Genomic DNA, 17,512 nt, shown 5'->3' with positions numbered 1-17,512 from the left:
AGAGGGTGCAGAGGAGAGCCACGCACATGATCAGGGGTCAGGAAAACAGACCTTACGACGACAGGCTGAGAGCCATGGGGGTCTTTAGCCTGGAAAGGCGCAGGCTCCGGGGTGATCTGATGGCCACCTATAAGTTTATCAGGGGTGACCCCCAGGATCTGGGGGAACGTTTGTTCACCAGAGCGCCCCAAGGCATGACGAAGTCGAATGGTCACAAACTACTGCAAGACAGTTTCAGGCTGGACATAAGGAAGAATTTCTTGAACACCTTCAAGAGTAAATTGGATGCTTATCTTGCTGGGATCCTATGACCCCAGCTGATTTCCTGCTCTTCAGGTGGGGGGCTGGACTTGATACTCTTCTGAGATCCCTTCCAGCCCTAATGTCTATGAAATCTATGAAATCTATGCATATTACATTCACAGCGAGGTGTACAACTTAAACCAATGAATTCTCAATAACTCTGTTCCTGCTTTTAGTTAAGATTTCGCATCACATGGATCACATTGAATTAAAATAATCTTGAGGTAAGGTAGGTCCTCTCTACACATGCAAGTAAAGGCGCACTGTGATCTAATGTACGATTCACACAATTGCACCTCCTGCCATGCACATGCCATGCATGATCCCAGGCGCCCCCTGCACCAGTAAGAAGCAAGCTCCTGTAGCTGGGAATACCACACACCCCATTTGAGAGGCTCCCAGCCATGTGGGCACCCTTGCATCCTTGGAGCACGAGAAATGCTGCTGTGGTGATCCTTGTCCTGGGGATGCAGTCTTTCTGCCCTAGGATTTCACACACCCCGGGGATGGGGGTGTGGGATCACCATGAGGTACACTGTGGGGACCCAGCATCAGCAGCTGTGGGATTCTGGGTCCCAGCAGCTCTGGGGTGCTGCCAGGATCCAGAGTCTGCAGCTGCTGGGGCTAAGGACTCTCAGCCCCAACTGGGCAAGGTGCCCCCCTTTGGCTGGGAGCCCACAGCTAAAGAGGCTCCCAGCCATCTGCTACACGTGCAAATTAAAGCTCAATAACAACCAGCTCTAAATTTAGTACATATTTTCAAGGTCTGATTTTATAGCTGATTGGAGCTTTTTTATTGTGTGATAAGTACTTTGCATGTGTAGCTGGTCTCAAGGTAATTGCACAATTAACCAGTTAATTGTGTGACACCTGTAATGTGTGGAGGGGGTCTCAAGGACAGAGATAATAACTTTCATCTAATAGGTTCAAATGTTTTGAGGCTTGATTGATCAGTATTTACTATAAGGTGATTTGTGATGTTCAGAATTAAGATGCTCCAGATGAAAGGTGCCGTAGGAAACTGAGGTCCCATAAAAAATAAAGGTTCAATAAACATGAAAGACATTTTAGAAATATTGAAAGAACGGTCATGTTATATTTGTCCACCTTATGTCCCTCACTTTAGTAATGGAGGCACAAATAAAATGGATTTTGAATTAGAACCTCTAGGCAAAGTCCTAATATTGTAGTATTGGAATAAAGAGTAATCTGTTTTTAAGAATACAGGCCTGAATCATTCCATGTACTGAAAACCATATTTTCTGTTTCCCTGGATTGTATTCTACATCATTCATGGCAATTTGAATTGTGCTTCTTTATGTGCGTGGTGGTGAAAATTATTGTAATGACATTTAGCACAACAATTGTATGATTTGTGTGTAGTATTATCAGGGCATAAAATATGGATAAAGCCAACAAACAACACAGGCAGGGAAAATTCAGCACAGAGCAAGAGAATCATGTAAGGTCACTTAAGCCCTGCTGTAAGAGATGTAGCTATCCCTGCACTGGGATGAATTTCACCCATTACTGACCAACCTCTAGTACCTGGAAATCACAAAGTAGTCAATGTGACTATATACTCAGTGTAATCAGATATTGTACAAGCACACACTTCTGTTTTGAAGATAAGCTTTGAACTGAAGCATGTCACAAACTCTTTAGCTATAGGATGAGGCTCAAGGAAGTCTGAATTTCTATCCTGTTACAAGTCATATTGTCAGGTCACAAGAAGAACTAGGGCACATCCTTGATTTGCACTATTCTTTAGAGCAACTTTAAGCAACCAGCTGAAATATGAAAAAATTTTACATTTTACATTTACAACAGTCTTTTTTAGCATTCCTTTTTGTGTGTAATTATGAAATTAAGAATGCATGCAGGGCCAGATTCTTCTCTCAGCTATGTCCATGAAATCCCTTTGAGATATCTCTAAATAAATGGTTCAACATTGTAAAATAGGAGAAACTCATGCTGTAGCAAAACAGAGAACATTGGCGCAAACAAGCACATATGCTAGAGAACTAAACAAGTCCCTTCTCGCTCTTAGTCATCTATAGTTTGTGCCCTAAATACAAAATTAATTTGGATCTACATCCAAAAATCGAGAGAGGAAAATTAATAGTTCCAGAGAAATCTGTGTTCTGGCTTCTACTGACATTGGCTACAAATTTTCAGTAGTGAACAGCTCTGACTGAAGCTGAATTTGGAATCTTATACACAGGCTGGTCATTTCAAACAGTCCTACAGTTAAGCAATACTTTCAGCTCCAGGGAAGTCTTTCTTCCAAAGCTTTCCATCATTCCACATGAGCTTTCTTGCAGAGAACGTTTTGGCTGTTCTCAGTGATTTTTTTTTTTTTGTGGCCTTTTTGAAGATTTTCATGCTATTTAGGGAAAATGCTGCAGTCCTTCTCCCAGATGTTTCTAGTTCAGAGAAGCATCCACCTGCAACTTGTTTCACCCCCAGGGAAAATTTATTTACTGCAGGAAAAAGAACTTGTTCAAACAGAAGGATGCCCAGACTATGCCATTTGTTTTCAGTACTCTGATGCAACACTGCTGTAACATGGAGACCATTCTGGCTATTAGTATGTCTATGAGCCCATTAAACATGAGGATTTTACAAAACATTTGGAGAAAGCAAGTCTGTTCTTCAGTTCTGAAACATATCTACATTCCCTTTTTACATGCATGCATAAGTGGATCCAGGCTTTTTGAAAGGGTGGGGGTGCAGGAGCAGTAACTCATGCAGCCAGGGTGGCTGCACTCACACTCCTAGCCTCCCCCACCCAAGGATGGGCAGACCACACCACAGGAGCAACAGCCAGGAATGTTTTTGTAGGTGCCTGAATGAAGTGAGAATCTCCCCTCCCTCCCCCTCACACCTTTCATCATTCCTCCCCTCCTCTGTGTGCTCAATGGCACTTCATGCCCTTCCCTTTCATTCCTCCCTTCCCTTGCCCACCTCTGCCACTGTCCCCTGCTGACCCCGGGTAAGAAGAGGCTCCAGAACTGCTCCTGGCCAGTCCAGCCAGGACAACAGCGATGATGGTGGGCAAGGAAGGGGGTAGGTGGGAGGGGAGGGGATCTGCTGCTGAGCACAGTGAGGAATGGAGGGAGGAGTCTTACCTGCTTCGGGGACTCTCAAAAGTCTCTAGCTGTTGCTCCACTGGTGCAGTCCAAAAGTGGGATTTGCCCACACCACTGTACCACAGCACTCCCTCCAGATCCACCCCTGCATGCATCTTTTTGCATGGAATATTATCAGTAATGATGAGTTACTATAGCAGAAGGCAGAAGGGACTTCTTGGGTCACAAGACCAGTAATGGGATATGGAGCCCTTCATTTCCAGCTCACAAATTCTAATTCAGCACAGTTTGGTACAGGGGCTGATATAACATGTCAGGAGTGAGACACATAGATAGGCAGCTTGGAGGATACTTGCACTTTTATTTTAACTGTTCTGGGAATTAAGAGAAGACACAATCTCTTTTTGAACCATTAACACAGCGCTCCAGTTTCAGTGTAGAGCCCCATGACTAGGGTTAAGTCTTCCTAGCCATCTTGTTCCCAAAAGCAAATATCTACGTGCACAACGAACACGAAGCTGTCAACACTGAAGATAAAAAAAGGAAACAATGTTCAGCAGCAGTGTCCAGCTGTTACTTTGGAATTGTTCAGAAGCTCTTATCATTCCCTTTTTTACTGATTTTATATTAAAGTAACACGTGGCATGTATATTAGTATGCTTGCATGCACAGATACGGTGCAAGCCCTTGGAGCCATCATCTCAAGGCATGTGACCAGAAATAAATATGTGACTTGAAGTCTTATATCTAGTTTCTTTGTGTCTCAGGCAGGGCCAGAGTACATGTGTGAAGATGCAGTCTTAGGGTTAGAAAAGAGCCTGGCCTGACCTTGGCTTGGTACATCAGGGCACCCTGCAGTACTGCACCATACTACAGGTAAAACAGCTGGAAACAGATGCCATGAACTGGAGAAATCCTAGTGTGGGTCTCTCCATACCAAGGAGGCCATCCAGCAGTCCCTTAAGAATATTACTGCAGAGAATATGGCATCAACGGATGAGAGACAACTTGAGCTAAGCTGAGGGCTGGCAGTTTACAGAACCTGAAGAAAACTCTAGGATTTGGTTTCAAGAGAAAACAAAAATGGCTACAGGGGCAGAAGTGCCAGACACATTTGGGAAGCCTCTGCTGCCCCCAAAAAGTAAAGGCTTATGTTTATTCTTCAGCAGTGTCTACATGTGGGGTCATTACTTGAATTGGGAACCAACAAAAGGGAATTGAGGGAGTAGGCAAATGACACTTGGTGGAAGGAAGGCTGACAACCATAGTTATCCTAGTACAACTGGATTATCTGCAAACATCTGTCCACAGCTGGAGTCTATTTCCCAGAAGATGCATGCTGCAGGCATCACTAACCATTGTACATAATAACCAATCATCATTAGATGAACAGTAAAAACGTGTTGCAAGCTAGGATTCTTTGGCTGTCAGTGTGCTGGATGCTATGGGCACTCAGAAGTGAGCAGAAAAAAGAGTTTGGTTCTTCCTGATCGAGCACCACGAGCCCCTCTTGAATGAACGGAAGGAGAATGCTTTCTGTTCATTCACAGTATGCTAGATCAACACTCATTCCAACTGAATATCAGACAGGGCACAAAACTCCAGGCAGTAAAAGAGCCGATATGCCTTCTTTCATCTCAACTAGGTGGATGCAATAACATGAAGTGACAAAATAGAGAGAACGTGGGAAATGGAGCCTCAACTACAAAGCTATTCCCCACAGACCTGCTGCACCAAATTCACCTCTGCTGTAACTTTGCTGTGGTAAGTAAAGTTGCACCAGAGATGAATTTGGTTCATGTGACCAAATTCTGCTTTTTTTTTCATTTGTATTCCAGTTGCTCCCCAACCAATACTGTAGTTCCCATTGCACTAAACCAGTGGTTCGCAACATTTTGGGACTCGAAGGAGCCCCTCACTGGACTTGAAGCACGTCTCATTGGACTCAAGGCACCACTTCACATCTTTTGGGAACACCCAATTTCACCCAATTAAGTGACACCCCTTTTCAAAAACGACTGTATATATTGCAGTGCTCACTTCCTTACACTGGGTGAGGCTGTAGGGGTGGAAGACTGTCCAAGCGGGGACAAGGCTGAAACTAGCTCATCTCCTCGCACCTCACAGCATCCTTCAAAGTATTTGGCAGCACCCTGGTTGAAAATCACTGTACTAAACTTGTACAATCTATACTTGCTTTGAAGAGCTTACAAATCGAAAAGGACACGACAACAAAGGGGTGGGAAGGGGACACGTAGATGCAGAGAGACTGTGCAGCCAGCGAGCTGTGTATTTGGGAATAAAGCCCAACTGTTCCGAAGCTCAGCGCCCTGAGCATTAAACCACATTGCTTGACAAACGAACTTTTATTTATTTATTTTTACAACTTCATTTGAAATTACTATAACAGGAGAGAGAAATGAATAAACCACTTCAATTCAGGTCTGCACACCCCGCCAAAAAAGAAATCCACTTAATTCTGATGAGAAGCTCATTTCCATTAAAGGCATTAATCTTTGTTTTTAAAAAGTGGACTGCAAAAGATTATTTTGCTTCAGACGGCCTGAAGGGCTTAAAACACGGGTCAGGTCTGGTCTTCCCTGCTTTTGCTGGAGGATTTCCTGAGTGTCTGGGTTTCTGGAAAGAGTGTACTCTCATACATTACTTAAAGGCATTACCCTGAAAGAAAACCTCTCTAAAAATCAGCCAGTCAATGAAGTCATGTAGGTGTTAACAAGCAAATCTGAAGCAATTTTAGTAAAAATTCTTTCCCTTTTAATTATGTTCTTATTTTCCTAGGTCTCCAAATACTATAAGGTTTTTCAGGCTAAAAAAAGATGTAAATTTTTTATCACAAAGAGGCGAAGAGCACATGTGCTTAATTTACTTTTTCTTTTCCAATCACCTTTAAAGTACACGACCAACATGACTATGCAATCCTACACCATTTTCCATGGTTCTCCAGGAAAATAGTTATCACAATTTTAAAAGTAAAAATAATTTTGTGGGGGTTTTTTAAAGTCTTTTACAGGCATAAATGTGCCCATAAAACATTTTAAAAAATTACCACTATCAGAAAAGCTTTATTTTTGGTAAGTTAAGTCAATTATATTAATCTGTTTCAGAGACAGAAGGGGTTTTTTTAACAAAAAGAAACCAATTTTTTCAGCAGCAGCTGGAATATGTGAAAATAAATGAGTTACATGAAATATTTATAAATGACCGTCTGGAACCTAGGTTTTCCCCTAAGGAGAAACACGGCATTATAAAGATATCTACATAACCATTATTTAGCAACTCTAAAGAATACTAAAGTCATATCTTGGCAATATTTTTTTCAGATGTATCTAACACATATTTCATTTATCCAGGTATTAAAATCTAGTACCTTGGTTATGCAAGCATTTATGTGCTTGCTTGGCCGTACTATTGTGAGTTTAATGGAACTATGTAGGATAGAAAAATAAAGTACACGTATGTTTGCACAACTAAGGGTTCAAGCATACTGTTACACCAGGACACGGGCGGCCAGGCCCTGGACCATTCAGGGATCAAGGCATCAATCAGGACTGGGATGAGTAAGTGGAATCCAAAGTCGTACCAGATCAAGAAGCCAGGAGATCAAACAGAGAGCAAAGCCAAGGAGCAAGCTAGAAGGACTAGCACTCTAGTCCTGGATGAAGTTACCCTGCTATCCAGACACTTCCTGCTCTGGATCAGAGCTTTGTATGCAAGAAGTAGAGGGTCAGCTGAACCTAGCTGGCCACTTCTGTGAAAGGGAGGGGTGGAGGGTTAGGCCCTACTGGGGGTTTCACTCTAGCTTTGGCCAGTTGGGTATTCAGCCACAGAGAGGCAGGCTGAGATGAATAGCTGTGCTATCGGGTCAAGGTTCTAGGTTTAAGGCTGTAGCCTGATATGAACAGGCAATTTTCCCAGCCGTTGCATGGAGATAAATGAAATTATTCAAGTGTGTCATTTAAGCATGTATGTAAATCTTCTCAGAATTTTGGTTTAAGCAGTTTAGGTCCTTTTTAATGGATTTGCAATGTAATTGCTGAGCAATTATTGATGCACTTCCACTGATAGTTTCTAGTTGTTTGTAGGGTATTAGAAAGAGTAAATGATCTTTTGAAAGTATAGGGTTGCTCTGGAGGAGTGATCATGTAGGTGCTGATTGTGTGGGGAGAGAGCTCAGGAAAGCTGGGAGGGGAGAGGGTGTTGGCTGGCAACATGAGAAGGAACAGGAAATCCTGAGACACTCCCCTCATCGGCGCCTCTTTTATTAGTCTCCCCAGTTCAGTGCTTTCTCAGCTCCTCCATTCATCCCAGCCCCTCTCGTTCTCTTAATTCCTTACTCCAGTCATGTCCAGTCTATCCTCCCTTTTCTGGTAGGTTACTCCACTCTGGCCTGACCCCAGGAGGTGGAACAAAGTGAAGAGAAGAGAAACAGAAAAGCTTTCTGAAATTAGGCTCTACAGTGACCCTCGTGCCCATGGAGAAGAAAGAAGAAGGCAGCTGCTTGCCTTCAGTTTGACCCACTGGCTAAGATCTCAGGTGAAGTCCAGGCAGGTGTGACAGGACTTCCGGGTGTGCAAAAAGCACGTGAAGTGCCCAACATCTGGCAGCCCTAGAGACGGTGGGGTGACCATGTCTTTTCAGGACAACCCTGAAGGCAAAACTGCTCACCCAGACCACAGTCCTCTTTACCAGAGAAGTTGGTCACATCATTGGATTATACAAAAGACTGGGGTCTGGGCACTTGATACATTTGTTTTAAACGTGGTTGTATAGTTCATTCACATTGATTCAGAGCAGATTGTAGTCAGTTAACTGAGTTGTGCAGGTGAGGGGGACAGGTTTCAACCCCTTCTTTAAAGGGTTTTTTCAAGATGCTGCTTAGGAGGTTCCACAGGATCCAGGAAAGATGGAAGAGGAAAGGGGCCATACCAAGGAAGGGGCCAGACCCTCTTTCTCTTTTTTCCCTGCTCTCATTAGTGGTTTTTTCCCTCCTCCATTTTTAAAACTAAGAGAGCACGTGGCCTGCGATTGTATTGAAATTTTGCTTTTCTACATGAAAAATTATGCATCTATGTACAGAAAAGTCTGAGGATTTTTAGAATACCTGTGATTATATCTTACCTACCAAGAGGAGTAATATAGCCAAAGCACTGGTATTGTTTTGACACCTACTAACTTGTTTGGGTGTGTAAGTTCAAGGGAAAGCTGCAAGAGCAAAGAAATCATTAGCAACGCCTTCCTGACCTTCTATTATCTTCAGACATAGAAACACAAGGTTCATAAACTCCATGTTTAGCTAAAACTGTAACTGCTGGTATTTTTAAGTTGCTAATGAGGAAAATGAAGCAGTCAAGATTTGACTTTTATTGGCTTTATTTTCTTCACTTTTTTGCAATTTACAATTTGGTCAGAAGAAATGAAGTCTTTTTACCCTTCTCCCCATGATGGAGAATTATGCTATGAATTAGTTTTAGAAAGAATATTTGCATACAGAATAGATTATTAGACACAGAGTATAAAATTGCCTTGGAAAGTTGAACTCTACATAGCAATTGGTCTTAATATTTCTGATTTCTAGGGTAAAGGAGATTCCTAAACTCTTCTTCATTTATCCAAGTCCCCAGACTAACAGTACAAGGACTCTATTGGCCACACGTACTTATTTCATCACACTCATATACAGAGTAAAGCCAACACATATATTTCAAGGACCCTACTGTGGAGATAATGGATACACAGTATTGCTTTAATCATTACTGGCATGGATTGAAAAGTAAACAGCAAAACAGGAAAAGGGAGGTTCAAACTAGATTAAACAAATTGCAGTGTTCAAGAACGTGCAGTCATCAGGGAATTTCCCTTTTTTTAGTGAAAAAAAGTTGGAAGGGGGACTTAACACAAATAACACAGGTCTCTTGGATTTTTTTTTAATCCTCCACCGGATGTATAATTAAATTTCTTTAACAAATTGGCATGTGGCAGGAGAGTTATGGAATGTGCAGTGCTATCCCTTCATTCACTAAAGAAAGCAGAATACAAGCAGGTTAATAGGATGTCTCTGGCCTTGGGGGTTCAAATTAGATCTGTGTCATTCCAAGGAGGATGTGAGATAAGCAACAAATGAGCAATGCAGAAATATTTCTAAAGCTGAGTGCCTGCTATGAATAGGGATTTATAGTGCGTATGTAACCCATCCACACTTACTTCAATTATCTGTGAAAAGAGGTGTAACAATTAAGCTGTTTAAACTATAAATACTGGACTTCTACTAAAGCTAGCCACTCCCAAACACCAGTAGAGACAATTTATGTGGATTCTGGATTTGTCTCCTTCCACGTATTATAACTAACTAACTAAGAACCTGCTTGTCACAGGGCATTGGTGCTCCTAGAAAGAGTTACAGGTGCCGGTTGCCGGGGCAACCGCAGTTTGGTCAGCTGACCAGAAGGGGGCAGGGCCTGGCCTATATAAACAAGCCAGGCTCAGCCCAGAGTCAGCTCTCCTCTGGTAGTTGGGGAAGTAGGAGCTCTGTCAGAGCAGGGCAGAGCAGAGCAGCGCAGCCCAATGGTCTGAAACAGCTTCTGTGGGAGGAGACCCGGTGGAGGAAGCCCTGGTAGGGATTTGGGATGATAAATTGCCTGATGGTTTAGAGCTTACATTTAGCCAGGAGGCGTAGCTTTCAGCTGCAGCCGGTGGGCTTATGTTGTTACATTAGGTTGTTTGTTGTTACACCGGAGGACTGGGTGAGGCTAATAGGGGCTGGAGGAGGCCTTGTTAGGGGCTCCACAGCGGTGTGGGGACCCTGTTGCCAGAGAGGACACCGCATCTAGGGGTGCACTGACCCCAGCCCTGAGAAGGGGCACAGTGCATTGGCGGCCAGGTAAGGTCGAGGCCACCTGAGCCCCATAGGAGGCACAGACCTGAGGAGGGCATTAAGGGGGCCAGGCATGGCTACGGCCCCTTGAGCCCCAAGCGCACAGACCAGAAGCCCCAGAAAGGCGTGTAGATGAGAAGGCCCAGGGAGGGTGATCGTGAGAGAAGGGCCCCAGTGTGGGCCATGAGTAGAAGACAAGCCCGGAGGGTGTCCACAAGGGCACAGGCAACAGCAATTGACTCGACAGCATCCAGTACATCGGAGAGGCTTGGGGGCATGGTATTAGGGGTGGTAGGAGCCACGCATAGCCCTTGAGGCGAGAGTGCACAGAGTTACTGTAGACGGGGCACAGACTGGGATACATCCAGGGTACATGTCCAAGGGGTTGAAAAGGCAGCCTCCCACAACACTAATACCAGCAAAGACGTGGCGGACAAGAACGAGGGTGCACTGACACTGACTCGGCACGATAGGGGAGTTCATGGCACCCCTAGGTTGTGCCCTGTCACACTGCTACTACCCTCACACATCTCACAGGCTAACATTAGTAGTACCACAGGGCCTGTCAGTCTGTCGGGCAGTCCCCGGGTACAGACCTGTACCCCTACGTCCTGCTGACATTCACTGGCCCCTCGCGGTGGCTGTGCTGGGTGAGATCTGGTGCCATTTCTTTTCCCACTTGCCATGACTTTGATGATAAAGGAGATTCACAAAAGGGAGGTGGTGACTACCTGTCTCACACCTGGATCCATCGCAGGCGTTGGCCCTAACACCCAAAGTCCAAAACAGTAATCGAGGAAAGGTCCAACTTAAAACCAACCTTTTTACTTTCTTTCATTTTTTTTTTTTTTTTCTTTCACTGAAGTCCTATGACATTCGTTCTTTTCTTTGTCTGGGCATCTTCAAGGTCTGGTTCTAGTTGCCTAGGGCAGTTACCCCAGGAGTCTTCAGCGGTTTACTTTCCCCACCCTGGACTCCTTCCAGATACTTTAAATCAGGACCACAACAGGCTTAATTGCCGGCATGCACTGCTTAATGAGGAGGCGAATTCCCTCTAGAGCAATCGGCTGGGAAGGGGCGCTATTGTTGCTGCTCTGGGTTTTCTGCTTTTCCCCCATCTCGGCTGTGGAGCTCCTCTGAGTGCATGCTTCCCTTCTCTTCTTGGGAGAATGCCTGGCCCTGATCTGGGCTCTCTAGCTGGTGGGGAAACATGAAAAAGGGAAAGAAAAAAAAAAACCAGGGGGAAAAAAAAACTCCGTGGCGAGCGGTTTGGGTGGATCTGCCACCTCTGCTGGCTCCACCACTCCTAGGGTCTTTCTCTGATCCACCTTCCTCTGCCTGGCCTCTTCCACCCTCCTCTTCACTCCCGTGGTGAGGGTGCCACTGCCTCTTCGGAGTCTGACCAAGGGCTTACCTGATCTTCTCTGTCTTCGCTCCATGTCTCCAGCTCCCAGGCTCCTCTCCTCTCCTCCTCCATTGTCCTTCTCCCTCTCTCCCTGGTTCCGCCCCCAACCTCTGGATATTACCCACGCTGCAGGTTGGCCCCTGTCAGTGGGTCCGCCAGGTACCCCCGCCCCCCCTAGCCTTGTGATTCTTGCCTACCACGACTTGGATCTCAAACAAAATATAGGGAGGAAGTGGTTGTTATGCAAGGGAGTACCTGCAGGAAGTACCATGATGGATCCAATCTATTTCAGGTGCTTTTATTCAGCCGGTTTCGATTAGTTACAGGAGATACCCCTTTTTGGAGGATGCAATCCGGCAGATTGATCTTGGGGACCCCCAGGCCTCTTGGCCGGTCCCAGTCCAATAATACAATAAATGGGTATTGCACACAGTCCCCTGTCTCTGCTGTTAATTCTCCTCCTAGCAGCTTGTTACCTCAGCTGCCTGCCTGGACTCCGCCGGTAATTATCCCCTTAGAGGCTTGTTGCCACTGTTACCTGCGTCTCTCTCCAGCAGAGCCGGTGTGCAGGCCCCGTGACTCTTCCCCAGTCAGGCTTGCCCTCTCTCTCCTCCTGGGGTTCTGGACTCATCCCACCTCCTTAGGGGGTCTGGGGTAGGGGTCGTCCCTCCCGTTGTCCTTTCTGGCTTGACGTAACCTCCCTGATTCTTAATGCCAGCTGTGGCTCCAGCCCATGGCTCAGCTCCGCTTCTTCCCACACTCACTGTCGTTTCTATAGACTCACAGTAAGTCAAGATGGATCTGCATCCCGGGTTCTCCTTTCTCAGATCCTTCTCTCTGGTGAAATTCTCTCTAGTTGCTCCTCTCTCTTCCTCTGTGGTGCCCAAAGGCACCTTCCCCTTCACCTTCTCTCCCTCTTATCCTTCGAGTCGGGTCCTCATTGGTTCTCTAGGGGCGGGGCCCACCTCCCCGTTGTCATTATTTTCAGCTGCCCCCGCTCCTTTAGCAACAGGGTCTTAGCCAAGGACCTGTTACAGCCTCAATTCGCTTCACCTGTCAAGGAGGTAAAGCCGGGCAGGTGCAGATGGGGAGCTCCCATTGTAGAGTGGACGTCATAACGCGGTGCAGTCCATGTCCCTGGTCGGGGGTGCACTCTAGGTGAGTGCCCTCTTGGCTCTTACACAGTCAAGTAGCTGTAAAGCGATGTCCTAGCATGCTGTTGACAGAGGTGCCATTTTTGATAGATTGTACAGTAGAGCATATGAATTGAAATTGCTTTTAAGGTCTGTTACTTCATGTGCCTGCCCTGTTTAGCATATCTCAGTGGTAGCTGCATTTCCATATCCAATAGTAAAGTTTTGGGAAGCAAGGAGGGGAGGGGCAATGTTGGTAATATATTTTACTGGACCAAATAATAAAATTAAACAGCAACATTTATATATAAATTTGCTTAGGACTTGGCTCACAGGGATGACAGGCGTTCTAATTATAAAGTATTACTGTCAGGTGTTTATAACAGGATGACTCCTGTTTAAAAGCCACAGCCACTTATGGAATTCTCCATCCCTGTTCTCAAAAGCATCTCTAGTCTTCCTGTCTCTATGTAGCAAAACTTCATGCCTAGAAAAAGGAGCTCTGAAATATTCATCTAGCTGAGCAGTTTTACCACTGAAGGCCTTTTACATTTATAGAGTAACTATGGAGAGAAGTTGCTAATGAAGCAGGAAGTGGAGTTCTAAAATTCTAGTGGAGTGCTTGGTTACTGTGAATATGGCATGGGCCTCCAACATATGCCAGTAGTGCCTTGTTATACTTAACACAGACTCCCTTACACTGGATCACAGTTAAGGTCATTGGCAAGTTGAGGTCAGTGCTAGGGCAGTTTGTGCTATAGTTATCTAAACTGTACCTGACCTGTGAACAAACAGGGGATTTCAAGCCGTACTACCACCAGTATCTTAACCTTCATCTGCACAAATATTTGCCCTGAAAAGCAGGAAAAGCATTCTGAAAAAATACGTGCATGTTATAAATAGGCATGTTCTGTCTATATGATCTATAGATGCCAAAGTTCACTCCATTTAGATGAGTTTTTCCAATGCCCTAACTAAATATGAGATGATTGCAATGGAAATCACTTGTCCGTATGCAGTGACCAGAAATATACTAGTACAAGGTTTATCTGTACATATGAGAGAGATGTAAGGCAATGGAAAAGGAAAGATCAGATTAGAGATGACTGAGAAAAGTTGGATGTTTTTTAAGTGTGCAGGAACAAATGAGATTCATCCTAGAGTATCTCATAGAGGTTATATGAAGTCCTGGATGACTGAAAAAGAGTACATATAGGGCCCATGTTTTAACAAAAGGAAGAAGGAAGTCTAGGAAATTACAGATCAGTCAGTCTAACCCCAATACCTGGAAAGATTATGGAGACTGTCACTGAAAAATCTGTTTCTAAGCACCTGGAGATCAACAAGGCATCCAGAAACAGTCAACATTGATTTGGTGAGAGCAAGTCATGCCTGATCAACACAATTTCTTTTGTAGATGGGGAAAGAATAGTGTATGTGACATATTTCAACTTTATCAAGGCTTTTGACGCTGTCTCCCATGACGTTCTCATTAATAAGCTGAAGAAATACAGTCTAAATGAAACTACTGCAATGTAGGTAGATAACTGTTTAGTATGATCATTGTGCCAGAGAAATTTCTAATTGGGAAGAGGTATTGAGTGGGGTTTTCCAGAGGTCTCTCCTGGGTTTGGTACAGGTTAATATCTTCAGTATTGAACTGGAGGATGGGACCAAGCACACAATTAACAAATGTTCAGATGACACCACACTGGATGAGTTAGAGACATTTTGGAGGATAGAATTAGGATTCAGAGGGTACATCTACACAAAATGTTTACTGCAGAACTGACTAATTAGCTTCACAGGTAAATGTCTCAGCGTCTACATGTGCACCCCTATTAGAGCACAGGAAACTAATAAACTCCGCAGCAAGGCAGTACCTGTAAATACAAGTACTACCCTGCTGCAGAGTTTTTTCATGCACAGCAGCACATGTGTAGATGCTGTCCTGGCTGGCTGGGGAATGAGGGTGCTTCAGTGCAGGGCTTCCTGCTGGCTAGCCCTGCACTGAAGGACCCTCATGCCCTAGCCAGTCCCTCCACAGCACATCAAGCCCAGTCAGAGCAGCCCTGGGCTGGCAAGCTGATCCTCATATCCCTGCCAGCCAAGGTGCTCTAACCTGGCTCAACGTGCTGTGGTCCAGATACACATGTAAATGGCAAGCTTCCCAGAAGCGATAAACTCCAGAGCAATAAGGTTAACCTCCAGAATTCATTTCTGTGCATTAATGGCATGTGTAGATGTACCCAAGATGACCTTAATAAACTTAAAAGTAGTTCAAAATTAATTGAATGAAATCCAGTAAGAAGGAACACCATGTCCTGCATTTAAGGCAGAACAATCATATCCACAAATGAACTTAGGAACAATTTGCTAGGCTGTAGTACTGCAGAAAAGGACATGGGAATTGCAAATTGAATATAAGTCAATAGTGTGTTCTCAGTGTCAGAAGAAGCCAATAGCATATTGGGTTGTATTAATAAGACTGTCATTTGCATATCAAGGGAAGTGATTATTAAGCACTGAGCACCTTCAGTCCTGTGTCCAATTTTGGGCACTGCATTTCAAGACAGACAAACTGGAAAGAGTTCAAGAGAGGTCAACAAAAATGGTTAGAAGTCTACTCACAACATGACTCGCAAGGAAAGGTTGGAAGTAGACCTGTGCAAAGTGGCTAATATTTGCTTTGGATTTGGATCCAGCCGATATGGGGGACAGTGATTTGAATCACTGTTCTGAATTGATTTGGCCACCGCTGAAACATCCGAATCTCCAAATCGGCCTCATCCCCCGCCTGCTCTCCCAGTCCCGTCAATGGCTACCCCGCCTGGCCGCAACCTCCCAGCTCTTTGGAAAAAAAAAAAGCCTGGCTTTTACTGGCTACTGTCAGGTGAGGGGGTGATCATTGCTGTTCCCCACTGTCCCGTGCCCCCATCTACCGCCTGCTCTCCCAGCCCCCACATCCCCACTCTTTTTTTTTTTTTTTAAAGAGCCGGGAACTGGGGCTGGGTGGGGCAGACATGGTGGGGGGGGTGGGAGAGCAGGTGGGGGTTAGGGGCTCATAGCAGAGCCCCCCATACAGTGCAGGGCAGCAGCTGCTTAGTGGGGGCTTTTTTTTTTTTAAAGCACTAAGTGGCTGCTGCCCTGCACTGCGTGGGGGGCTGTGCTATGAGCCCCTAACCCCCACCTGATCTCCCACCCCCCCACCATGTCTGCCCCACCCAGCCCCAGTTCCCCGCTCTTTAAAAAAAAAGAAAAAAAAAAGACCCGCACTCACCGGCTTCTGCCAGGCTGCGGGGGGGCCACCTCCACTGCCTCTCGCTGCATGGTGGGGCTCTGCCATGAGCCCCCAGAAGCCCCAATGACCACTGCAGCAGCCAATGAGTGCAGGGATTTTTGTTTGTTTTTTAAAGAGCTGGGATACCAGGGCCAGGGAATCGCTCTGCTGCCTGGCAGGAGCCAGTGAGTGTAGGGCTTTGTTTTTTTTTTAAAGCAACTGGGAGCTGGGGCTAGGCAGGACAGCCATGGGGGGTTTGGAGGATCAGGCAGGGGATGGGGCCTGCTGGGGGTCCCCTCATCACCCCCTCTCCCCTCCCCCAGGCCTCCCCCCTCTCCGCCCCTACTTTCATAGTTTCATAGTTAGTAGGGTCGGAAGGGACCTGAGCAGATCATCAAGTCCGACCCCCTGCCATGGCAGGAAAGAATCCTGGGGTCAAATGACCCTGACAAGGTGATTGTCTAGCCTTGTCTTAAAGACCCCCAGGGTAGGAGCCAGCACCACTTTGCTCAGAAGTTGCTTCCAGATCCTAGCTGCCCTGACAGTGAAGTCGCGCCTCCTGATGTCTAATCTGAATTTACCCTCTGCCAGCTTGTGACCGTTATTTCTAGTCACTCCTGGTAGTGCTCAGGGGAACAGGGACTCCCCCAATGCCTGCTATCCCCTTTGACTAGTTTGTAACAGGCCACTAGATCCCCCCTCAGCCTTCTCTTGTGGAGGCTGAACAGGTTCAGGTCCCATAGCCTCTCCTCCTAGGGCCTGCCCTGCTGCCCCCTGATCATGTGAGTGGCCCTCCTCTGGACTCTCTCCATGTTGTCCACAACCCAGAACTGGACGTAGTACTCTAGCTGTGGCCTGACCAGTGTCACATAGAGGGGGAGTATCACCTCCTTGGACCTGCTTGAGATGCATCTGTGGATGCATGACAAGGTGCGGTTGGCCTTCCTAACTGCATCCCCACACTGCCGGCCCATGTTCATCTTGGCATCAATGATGACTCTGAAATCCCTTTCTGCTTCTGCGCTGACAAGGAGGAAGTGCTCCCGTTACCAGCATGGTGTCCGGGTTCAGCTCCCTAAGGCGGTGAGTGCGGACTGCCCAAATCTCCAAAGCCCTCCAAATCTTTTCTGAATCTATTTGGAGAGCTTTGAATCGATTTGGACCTTTTTATTGGTCTCCTGATTCAATTCTGATTTGGAAATTTGGCCACCAAATCGGTCCAAATCTCCTCTGAATCAAATCAGCACCCAAAGCTTCGCACAGCCCTGGTTGGAAGAATTAGAATGTTTTAGTCCAGAGCAGAGAAGACTGAGAGGGGATTTGGAAACACTCAGACACATGAAGGGTGGTAATAAAGGGGATAGGGATAGACTATTCTCTCTGGCTATAGAGGACAAGACAAAAATT

Source organism: Crocodylus siamensis, chromosome 6 (assembly GCF_052110815.1).
Source record: "Crocodylus siamensis isolate JL-2025a chromosome 6, ASM5211081v1, whole genome shotgun sequence".
NCBI lineage: Eukaryota > Metazoa > Chordata > Crocodylia > Crocodylidae > Crocodylus > Crocodylus siamensis.
The sequence above is the reverse complement of the archived record's forward strand: the minus strand, read 5'-3'. Positions refer to the sequence as shown.